Source organism: Gossypium arboreum, chromosome 6 (assembly GCF_025698485.1).
Source record: "Gossypium arboreum isolate Shixiya-1 chromosome 6, ASM2569848v2, whole genome shotgun sequence".
Classification (NCBI taxonomy): Eukaryota; Viridiplantae; Streptophyta; class Magnoliopsida; order Malvales; family Malvaceae; genus Gossypium; species Gossypium arboreum.
In genome coordinates, this window is record NC_069075.1 from 110,835,064 (window position 1) to 110,846,379 (window position 11,316).

Sequence of the window (11,316 nt, forward strand, 5' to 3'; positions counted from 1 at the left end):
GAATTCTTTCCTTCCTTCCACTTCCATTTAGCTGAGTAGTTTATTATTATTATTTTTTTATGTTCTTCTTGCTCTTTGTTTCCTTTGGTAAACAGAAGTGTTTGTTGAATCCTGAGGGATACACAATACGTGAAATATCCTTAAGGATAGTGCTAGTCATTGCTCAAGCATCAAATTTTTTTTAACCCCTTATTTCCAACAATCTTAAGGATATTATGGATCTAATCGCTGTTGCCAATGTATCTGCCTTCAACCAATAATATGCATGTTGCTGTCACTCCCCCAACTACGATGATGCCCCCTAATACTTATGCCAAATCGTTTCTTGACATCTTTAAGATCGAGGTGTATGATGGAAGCAATTTCAATGGTGGCAACTACATATTCTCGATCCTTGATATGCATAGAGTTGTTGATGTGATTCCGGTCACATTATGTGATTCGGTTAAAAGGTTTCGAGATTGGGCCAAGCTTGAAGGATCTAAATACAATATGAAACGTTACGTTGGGACCTAAATGATGCATGTTAATTTGTGTTTATTTCACAACTTTTGATTTATTTCATGTCCTATTATTACAACATTTTAATATGTCCTAAGTGTGTTTAGCATCATTAATGTGTCCTAAAACATGTTTTTAATGCTGTTAGCTTTTAGTTAGTTAGTTGTTAGTTTAATTGCATCTTAAATATGTCCTAAGCTAGCTATTAATTCTGTCCAGTTTTATTATAGCTTAATTAGTATATTAATGATGTCCTAATACATGTTTATTGAGTGATTATTATGTCATAGGAATGTTTAATGGCTGATAAAAAGGATCTAGAGATGTTCACATGCAAAAGTTGTTCGGTTTGGCATGAAAAGTTGCCTATTCGTTCACTTTAAGGCGGGTACATGAAGAAGATGTTTTGGTGGACTTTTAAGGGTGGGTGAATACACAAATTCATTCATGAACCAACAACTTCTAGAAGTACCATGCATGAATATTGGTTGATTAATAGAGTGCATGAATGAACCCCTTTAAGTTAAATGCATGTCCATAGATCAAGAAGCCTTTTAATTGCTCAAAATGAATCAACACTTTCTTAAGGACTAAGTGTTCATGGACAGTACAAAGGGGGAGGTGTATGAGACTCTTTGGCAGCCTTTTAGAAGTTGGCTATTTTTCATTCCCAAGCACATCAGGTGCGACCATCCAACAAAGGAGCTAAATGTGACATTTGAAGATTCATTCTCCCTTAAGCATGCATATATACGTCCTCCACATAATTAAATTGCAGCCACCATATTCAATGCCATGATGCATGGATGGCAAGGTGCTTGTATTTGAGCTTAAGGCTTCATTAAATTCTTACATTTCGCATTAAAGGCCGAGTGTGGCCATTAGTATTCCTTTAGCCTATAAATTTTGGTTTAAGACATTATTGTAAGGACAAAAGACTATTTTCAATATACACTATATTTGTGAGATATTTCTCTCTTGGTTCTTAATTGAACTATCGAACTTATCAAGCCTTAAGGTTTGAGGAGGTCACCCTTTGTCTTATCACTCCGTTCATCCATCCTAGAGTGTGGTGACCTCACTATACCAAGGTTTGAGTAATTTTGCAATTTCAGTGGGTTGGATTCAATATAACTTCGGTTTCTTATACTGTTAGTACTTCCTGTCAAGGTTTCCACCCATTTGTTTATAAATCAAGACAGTCCTTAAAATAATTGTGATTTTCTCCTTACTATTGAATATGGATCTCGTAAAAATATTTTTGAGGTTTTATTTAGGTTCGAGAAATTGCATAAGTTGTTTATGCCTTTACTGAAAAATTGTGGTCTAATGCCTTAGATAAGTTGGTTGAACTATGGGGGTACATGTGAACAAGGTATGTAGACATACAATTATTTCTACTCTTTAGAATGAAATTTTTGACATTTATTGTTTGTACAATGTAATACAAGATATGTGAGATAATATGATTGTAAAGTACACTACCGAAGATGCTGGTAATGTAACAACCCATTTTTCAGTGAAATCGGAACAGTGGTTTCGGGACCACAAATTCAATTCAAAATATATTTTATTTTTATTTTACCATATGGCCCGTAATATGATAGAAATAACGTGTGAAAATTTTAATATGAAAATTTTATCGATTTAGTGCCTAAATAAGAGAAGGACTAAATCGCATAAAATGTAAAAGTTGAATTCTAGTAGCTATAAGGATCAAATAGCTATGGAATTAAAAAATTAAGGTATTTATATGGTAATTAGATGATTAAGAAAGGTATGTATATTTTTATGGTGAATCATCCATAGAATTATAGAAGATAAGGGACTAAATTGGAAATACCAAAATACATGATTAATTAAAAGATGAAAAGAAATTATATCATATTATTTTCATCAGATTCAACCTAAAAACACATGGAAACCTTAGGAGAGAGAAAATAAGCTTTCAAGGCCTAATTGGGTAAGTTTCCTTGTCCCATTTTCAATAATTTTGGTATTTTTGGAACTAGGATAGCTTAATCTGTCTATTTGAGGGATTAATTTGAAAAGTTATCAAGGTATGAAAATGGGTCATGGATGTATTATGCTGGAAATTTGAAATTTATGGTAGAAAATGAAAGCTTATTGATAGATAAATAACTTTTACAAAGTAATTTTTGATGAAAACTTGATTTAGGGACTAAAATGTAAACTTGTGAAATTGAAGGAAAAATTCTAAAATTTTATGTAAACATGTGCTGGAAAATTTGAAATGGGGCTTTGATTAGACTTACAATAGGAGTAAATTGCACAAGTTTCATTTTCTGGGCCTAGGGACAAAATCAGAACTTTTGGAAAAGTTAGGGGCAAAATGGTAATTTTGCCTAGGATGTAAATTGAGTCCGTTTAAGTATGAATTTATGAAAATTTTGATTAAAATCATTTATATATATCCGGAAAACAGAAACTCGAGGTTGAATCGAGGAAAGGAAAAGATTTCAGATTAGTAGATTATTACGCGAACAAGTGTTGAGGTAAGTTCGTGTAACTTAATCGGATATGTAATTATGTAAATTGAATGTTGTATTGTATGTAATGTGATTTATGTTAATGTGTCTTACTTGTATGTTATGATGGAAAAATTTATACATGCGTGAAATGGTGATAAACGGTTAAGTCTCGATTGAACATTGAATCTCTGATGAATGTATATGCTTTCCCGAAATTATTGAGGTCCTACATTTATTACGAACGGGATTTAGATCGGACGAGTAATCCCAATGAACTTGTTATATAAAGGATTTAGCTCGAACGAGTAATCCTAACACAATACCACTCGAGTATGCGTTAAGATTAGGGTTTAGCCTAGACTAGTAATCCTAGTCAAGCTTTTTGAGCATATGCTATATAAAAAATTTAGCCTGGATTGGTAATCCTGTCATAGGACATGTGGCTCGAAAGAGTGTTCATAGGTTAAGTACCCTAAGGGGTACCCTCGATAAGAATTGAAGGATTAAGGAATCGTATACCTCAAGTGTACTACTTGAGCCTTCATCGAGATTTCAAAGATTCAATGGACATATAACTCTTGACTTGGCATGAAAATCTTGAGATAAAATGATAATGACTTGAAAAAACATTGCTTGATGAGCTCATCTATGTTACTTGATTGATATGAAGATTTTAATGACTAACATGTTTGATTGATTGTATGTGTTTAGGCAATTTAGCCAAATGGATGGAAAACATGTTCTGTTTGCTTAGATTTATTAAACAAGATTGGTAAGTTTAGTTTCTGTTATACAAACTTACTAAGCATGTAATGCTTACTCCTTTTATTTTTCCCCTGTTTTATAGTGCTTGGAAGCTCGTGAAGGTTGAAAGATCGTTGGAGCATTGTCACACTATCAATCTAGCATTTTGGGTATATTTAGTGAAATCATTTTGGTGTAATGGCATGTATAGGGAAACTTGGCCAATAGTGGCTTGAAATGTCATTTTGTAACCTAGCCATAGGAATGGCTAGTGATGGCTCATTTTAGGATATGATTTAGTAAGCTATTATGGTAAATACATATATTTCTACATGTGTTATGCTAAGTTCATGTGATAAAATGTTATTAATGCCTAAGTTAAGATAAAGTGAGGTGGTAATCATGTTTGCATGAAATGATATGCCTTGTTAAATGATGTAATTGCTTACTTTAAATACTTGAATTGGTTAGAATTGGTTGAGTGTTTTATGTGTAGGTCTTTGGGTGATTTTGGGTGAGAAATGAAACTAGGAAATGGCTTCATTTTGTCCAAACGGGCAGACACACGAGGTGTGTCTAGACCGTGTGTGACACATGACCTGGTAACACGGGCATGTAGTTAGGCCGTGTGTCCCCTGCACCTAAATTTTGAGAAATAGAATGCTCAGAATTCAGCATACGGGCCAAGACACGGGCGTGTGTCTCAGCTGTGTGTTCCACACGGCCTGGAACACAGGCTTGTGTCCTAGCCGTGTAAAACCTTTACCTAATTCGAATTAAATTAATTCACCATACGGCCTAGCACACGGGTGTGTGGTATGGCCGTATGTACAAGTCAGAGAGTTATACATGGTCGAACATGGCCTCTAGCACGGGCGTGTCCCAGGGTTACCCAGGCGTGTCCCTTGGACTACATGGGCGTTGGAAAAATTTTGTAATTTCACGAGAAATTCTTAGAGGTCTCGATTAATTACCGACTCATTCTTAAGGCTCGTATTCGACCTTGAGGGTCCAATTAAGGGACGTTATGAATAATCTTGGTTAATGAATAGTAACTTGCGTGAATGAATTGAAAAATGTTCTGAATATTTTGGTAATGCTCTGAAACCCTATTTTAACGACGGGAAAGGGTTAAGGGGTGTTATATTTAGTGGTATCAGAGCTACGATTTAATCAATTCTCAGATTTGACGTAGCAGACACGAGTTTAGCTATACATGCTATTATATAAATTGTGATAGTGTGATGACTCCTGATCATTTTTAAATGTGTTTTTCATATAGCAATATCATCCAACCGAGCTAGAGCTGAAGTCGAGGAAGCTGAGAGCAATGCTTTAGCTTCAGTTCAAAGAGTCGCCTCTGCGTCTAATAGTGAAAGGCCTCATGTCCGAGGGCCGAAGTAAGGAGGCAAAACAAACCTTTTTTCAAATGATGAATACCCAATACTTGAGAACAAACCCCGCTGTATAATGACCTCCCCTACTTGCTCCTCAACCGGGTCCTAAGGTACCACAGGGTGCTGAATCTGTTAGGATTGGTAAGCCTCCAATAGATAAAATTCACAAACATGGGGTGGAAAAATTTAGGGCTACTACAGATGATGATCTAAAAAGGGCCGAGTTTTGGCTTGAAAACACTATCCGGGTTTTTGATGAACTGTTTTGGGCACCTGCTGAGTGCCTGAAATGTGCAGTGTCTCTATTGAAAGATACGACTTCTCATTGGTGGAATACCATAACATCAGTTGTACCGAGAGAGAATATTACATGGGAATTCTTCCAGACTGAATTCAGAAAGAAATATGTTAGTCATAGGTTCATGGATTAGAAAAAGAAAGAATTTTTGAAACCCAAGCAGGGAAGCGTGACTGTATCTAAATATGAACGGGAATTTGTTCAACTGAGTAAGTATGCCAGAGAAGGTTTTAACCGAGGCTGAAATGTGTAAACATTTTAAAGAGGGCTTGAATGAAGATATCAAGTTATTGATTTGGATTCTCGAGATAAGGGAATTTGACAAAGCTGGAGAACTGAGTAAATAAAAGAAACAATCTAAAAGATAGGCTCGGGTTTTTGGAAAAAGAGCTATGAGTAAGTCACAATCATTTGCTTTTAAAAAATTAAAGAAGTATTATGATTGAATGACCACTTCTATGGGATACTCTAGAAGAGAGCGGGCTCTCAACGATCTAACCCGAGGTCTTCGACTCCATCTGTGACTAGTGTGGGTAGTGTCAGAAATTCCAAATTGAAATGTAAACATTGCAACAAGTTTCATCATAGGGAATGTCGGTCTAGAAGTAGAGCTTGTTTCGGATGTGGTTCACTTGACCATTTTCTCAAGAATTGTCTCGAAAGAGTTGAAAAAGAGATAGAACCAGCTCCAAGGCTGAGCAATCCTGTTGCGAGAGGCAGACCACCCCGTCACCTCGGTAATGTTAGTGGTAGTCGAGGTACTACCAAGGATATGACAGTTAGATCTGAGGCACGAGCACCTGCGAGGACATATGCTATTTGTGCTAGAAAAGATGCCTCTGCGCTAGATGTCATTACTGGTACATTTTCTTCACTTGATACTGATATTATTGCATTGGTTGACCCTGGTTCCACACATTCATATATATGCACGAACCTAATGTCCGTTAAAAATTTTCCTATTGAATTTATTGAATTTATGGTTAAAGTTTCAAACCTCCTGGGCCAGTGTGTTATGGTGGAAAAAGTTTGTACGAACTATCCATTGGTGGTAAAGGGTTATTGTTTTTCGGTTGACTTAATGTTGTTGCCATTTGATGAATTTGATATGATTTTGAGAATGGATTGGTTAACCCAATATGATGCAGTGGTAAACTGTATGCATAAATATATTGTATTGAAATGTTAGAATGGTGAATTGCTTCATGTTGAATTTGATAAACTGGATGGATTACCTAATTTGATTTCAACAATATCAGCACAGAAATATGTCAGAAAGGGGTATGACGCTTATCTTGCATATGTGATGGATGCTAAAGTATCTGAGTCAAAGATTCAGTCAGTGCAAGTAGTAAGTGAATTTCCTAATGTATTCCCAGAAAAATTACCTGGTTTGCAACCAGAAAGAGAAGTGGAATTCTCTATAGACCTTGTTCCAGGAACGACACCGATATCCATAGCACCTTATAGAACGACTTCTACTGAGTTGAAATAGCTAAAAGTACAGTTGCAAGAATTGATTGACAGAAGTTTTGCTCAATCTAGTTACTCACCTTGGGGTGTGCCGGTTTATTTGTAAAGAAGAAGGACGGATCATTGAGGCTGTGTATTGATTACAGACAGCTCAACAAAGTTACAATAAAGAACAAGTATTCATTGCCTCAGATTGATGACTTGTTTGATTAGTTAAAGTGTGTTACTGTATTTTCAAATATTGATCTCCGTTCTGGTTACTACCAATTATGGATAAAGGAATCGGATGTGCCAAAGATGACTTTTAGAACCAGGTATGGACACTATGAGTTTCTTGTGATGCCATTCAGCTTGACAAATGCACCTGAAGTGTTTATGTACTTGATGAACAAAATTTTCAGCCCATATTTAGATAGGTTTGTGGTGGTATTTATAGATGATTTTTTGGTTTACTCTCGAGATGAAAGTGAACATGCTGAACATTTGAGAATAGTGTTGCAAACCCTGCGAGAGAAACGATTGTATGCCAAATTCAATAAATGTGAATTTTGGCTATGAGAAGTTAGTTTCCTTGGGCATATTGTGTCTGCTGAAGGTTTCACGGTAGACCCGAATAAAATTTCAGCCATTGTAAATTGGAAACCACCAAAGAACGTTTCTGAAGTCTGAAGTTTTCTTGGACTAGTCGGTTATTATTGGAGATTTGTAAGAAGTTTTTCAATGATAGCTTCTTAGATGACTTGTTTGTTACAGAAAGATGTAAAATTTGAGTGGAATGATAAATGTCAGTAGAGCTTTGAAGATTAAGGGCTTTATTGATAAAAGTACCTGTGTTAGTTTAGCCTGAATCAGGTAAGGAATTTACAGTTTATAGTGATGCGTCATTGAATGGTTTAGGCTGTGTTTTGATGTAAGATGGTAAAGTGGTAGCTTATACTTCATGACAACTAAAACAAATAAAAAGAATTGCCCGACACATGATCTTGAATTGGTAGCCATAGTGTTTGCATTGAAGATTTGGCGGCATTACTTGTTCGGTGAAAAATGTCACATATACACTGATCATAAAAGCTTGAAATATTTGATGTCACAGAAAGATTTGAATTTGAGACAGCGCCGATGGTTAGAATTGCTGAAAGATTACGATCTTGTTATTGACTACCATTCGGGGAAAGCCAGTATAGTGGTAGATGCTTTGAGTAGAAAATCCCTATATGCTCTCTGAGAAATGAACACTCGATTGTTGTTGTCTGATGATGGTTCAATCATAGCTGAGTTAAAAGCTAGACCAACATTTTTACAGCAAATTTTTGAAGCTCAGAAAAGTGATAGTAAGTTGCAAGCAAGAAGGGTACAGAGTGAATCGACTCCTGATTTAGAGTTTCAGATTGGGACTGTTGGTTGTTTGTTATTTAGAGGCAGAGTATGTGTATCGAAAGATTCTGAACTAGTACAGAAGATCTTGAATGAAGCTCATAATGTTAACATGTCTATTGATCCTGGTAGTAATAAAATGAATAATGATCTAAAAAAGATGTACTCGTGGCCGAGAATGAAACGTTATATTTCTGAGTTTGTATTTAAATACTGATATGTCAGCAAATAAAAACTAAACATTGGTTGCCTTCTGGTCTATTACAGCCAGTTACGATACCGGAATGGAAGTGGGAAAGAATTACCATGGATTTTGTAATGGGGCTACACCTGTCTCCGAAGAAGAAAGATGCCATTTGGGTAATTGTTGATCGGTTGACAACGTCTGCACACCTTATCTCGGTACGTGTGGATTTTTCGTTGGATAGATTGGCTAAGTTATATGTTTCTGAGATAGTCAGATTGCATAGACTGCCTGTCTCCATTATTTCAGACAGAGATCCTCAATTTACTTTTCGATTTTGGAGTAAATTACAAGAAGCTCTGGGTACTCAGTTACACTTTAGTTCTGCTTTCCACCCCCAAACAGATGGTCAATCTGAACGGGTAATACGGATCTTGGAAGATATGTTTCGGTGTTGTGTACTCAAGTTTGAAGGTAACAGGAAAGGTATTTGCTTCTAGTTGAATTTGCTTATAATAACAGTTATCAGTCTAGTATTAAAATGGCACCATATTAAGCCTTATATGGGTGAAAATGTAGAACTCCATTGTACTGGACAGAACTCAATGAGAAAAAGTTACATAGAGTTGACTTGGTCCTAGAGACCGAAGAAAAAGTGAAGGTAATTTGAGACAGCCTGAAAGCAGCCTCTGATCGACAAAAGTCTTATGTTGATTTGAAAACAAAGGAAATAGAATTTCAGGTTGGTGACAAGGTATTCTTGAAAGTGTCACCTTGGAAGAAAGTACTCCAGTTTGGTTTTAAAGGAAAATTGAGTCCACGGTTCATTGGGCCATATGAGATTTTAGAAAGAATTGGACCGATTGTATATCAGTTAGCTTTACCACCAAAGCTTGAACGGATTCATAATGTTTTTCATGTGTCTATGTTACGACCGTATCCAGCTGATCCTTCATATGTTATCTCTCTGATAGAGGTAGAGATTCATCTTGATATGACATATGGTGAGGAACAAATAAAAATCTTAGCTGGGGAAACAAAAGAGATAAGAAATAAAAAGGTAGCTTTGGTAAATGTTCTTTGGCAAAGGCATGGTATTGAGGAGGCTACTTGGGAACCAGAGGATACAATGAGAAAGAAATATCAAAATCTTTTTACTGGTAAGATTTTCGAGGACAAAAATCCCTAAAGGGGGGGGGGAGAGTTGTAACAGCCCATTTTTCAGTGAAATCGGAACAGTGGTATCGGGACCACAAATCTGATTCAAAATATATTTTATTTTTATTTTACCATATTTCCCGTAATATTATAGAAATAACGTGTGAAAATTTTGATTTGAAAATTTTATCGATTTAGTGCCTAATTACGAGAAGGACTAAATCGCATAAAATGCGAAATTTGAATTCTAGTTGCTATAAGGATCAAATAGCTATGGAATTCAAAAATTAAGGTCCTTATATGGTAATTAGACCATTAATAAAAGTATGTAGATTTTTATGGTGACTCTTCCATGGAATTATAGGAAAAGACAAGTGACTAAATTGGAAATACCAAAATACATGATTAATTAAAAGATGAAAAGAAATTATATCATATTATTTCATCATGTTCAACCTAAAAACACATGGAAACCCTAGGATAGAGAAAATAAGCTTTCAAGGCCTAATTGGGTAAGTTTCATTGTCCCGTTTTTAGTAATTATGGTATTTTAGAACCGGGATAGCTTAATCTTTCTAGTTGAGGGATTAATTTGAAAAGTTATCAAGGTATGAAAATGGGTCATGGATGTTTTATACTGGAAATTTGAAATTTATGGTAGAAAATGAAAGATTATTGATAGATAAACAATTTTTACAAATAATTTTTGATGAAAACTTGATTTAAGGACTAAAATGCAAACTTGTGAAATTGAAGGAAAAATTCTAAAATTTTATGTAAACATGTGCTGGAAAATTTTTAATGAGGCTTTGGTTAGACTTGAAATAGGGAGTAATTTGCACAAGTTTCATTTTCCGGGCCTAGGGACAAAATCAAAATTTTGGAAAAGTTAGGGGCAGAATGGTAATATTGCCTAGGATGTAAATTGAGTCTGTTTAAGTATGAATGTATGAAATTGATGATTAAAATCATTTATATAGATCCAGAAAACACAAACTCGAGGTTGGATCGAGGAAAGGAAAATATTTCAGATTAGTAGATTATTACGCGAACAAGTGTCGAGGTAAGTTCATGTAACTTAACCAGATATGTAATTATGTAAATTGAATGTTGTATTGTATGTAATGTGATTTATGTTAATGTGTCTTACTTGTATGTTATGATGGAAAAATTTATACATGCGTGAAATGGTGATAAAGGGTTAAGTCTCGATTGAACATTGAATCTCCGATGAATGTATATGCTTTCCCAAAATTAATGAGGTCCTGCATTTATTACGAACGGGATTTAGATCGGACGAGTAATCCCAATGAACTTGTTATCTAAAGGATTTAGCCTGAATGAGTAATCCTAATACAATACCTCTCGAGTATGCGTTAAGATTAGGGTTTAGCCTAGACTAGTAATCCTAGTCAAGCTTTTTGAGCATACGCTATATAAAAGATTTAGCCTGGACTGGTAATCCTGTCATAGGACATGTGGCTCGAAAGTGTGTTCATTGGTTAAGTACCCTAAGGGGTACCCTCGATAAGAATTGAAAGATTAAGGAATCGTATACCTCAAGTGTACTACTTGAGCCTTCATCGGGATATCAAAGATTCAATGGACATATAACTCTTGACTTGGCATGAAAATCTTGGGCTAAATTATAATGACTTGAAAGAACATTGCTTGATGAGCTCATCTATGTTACTT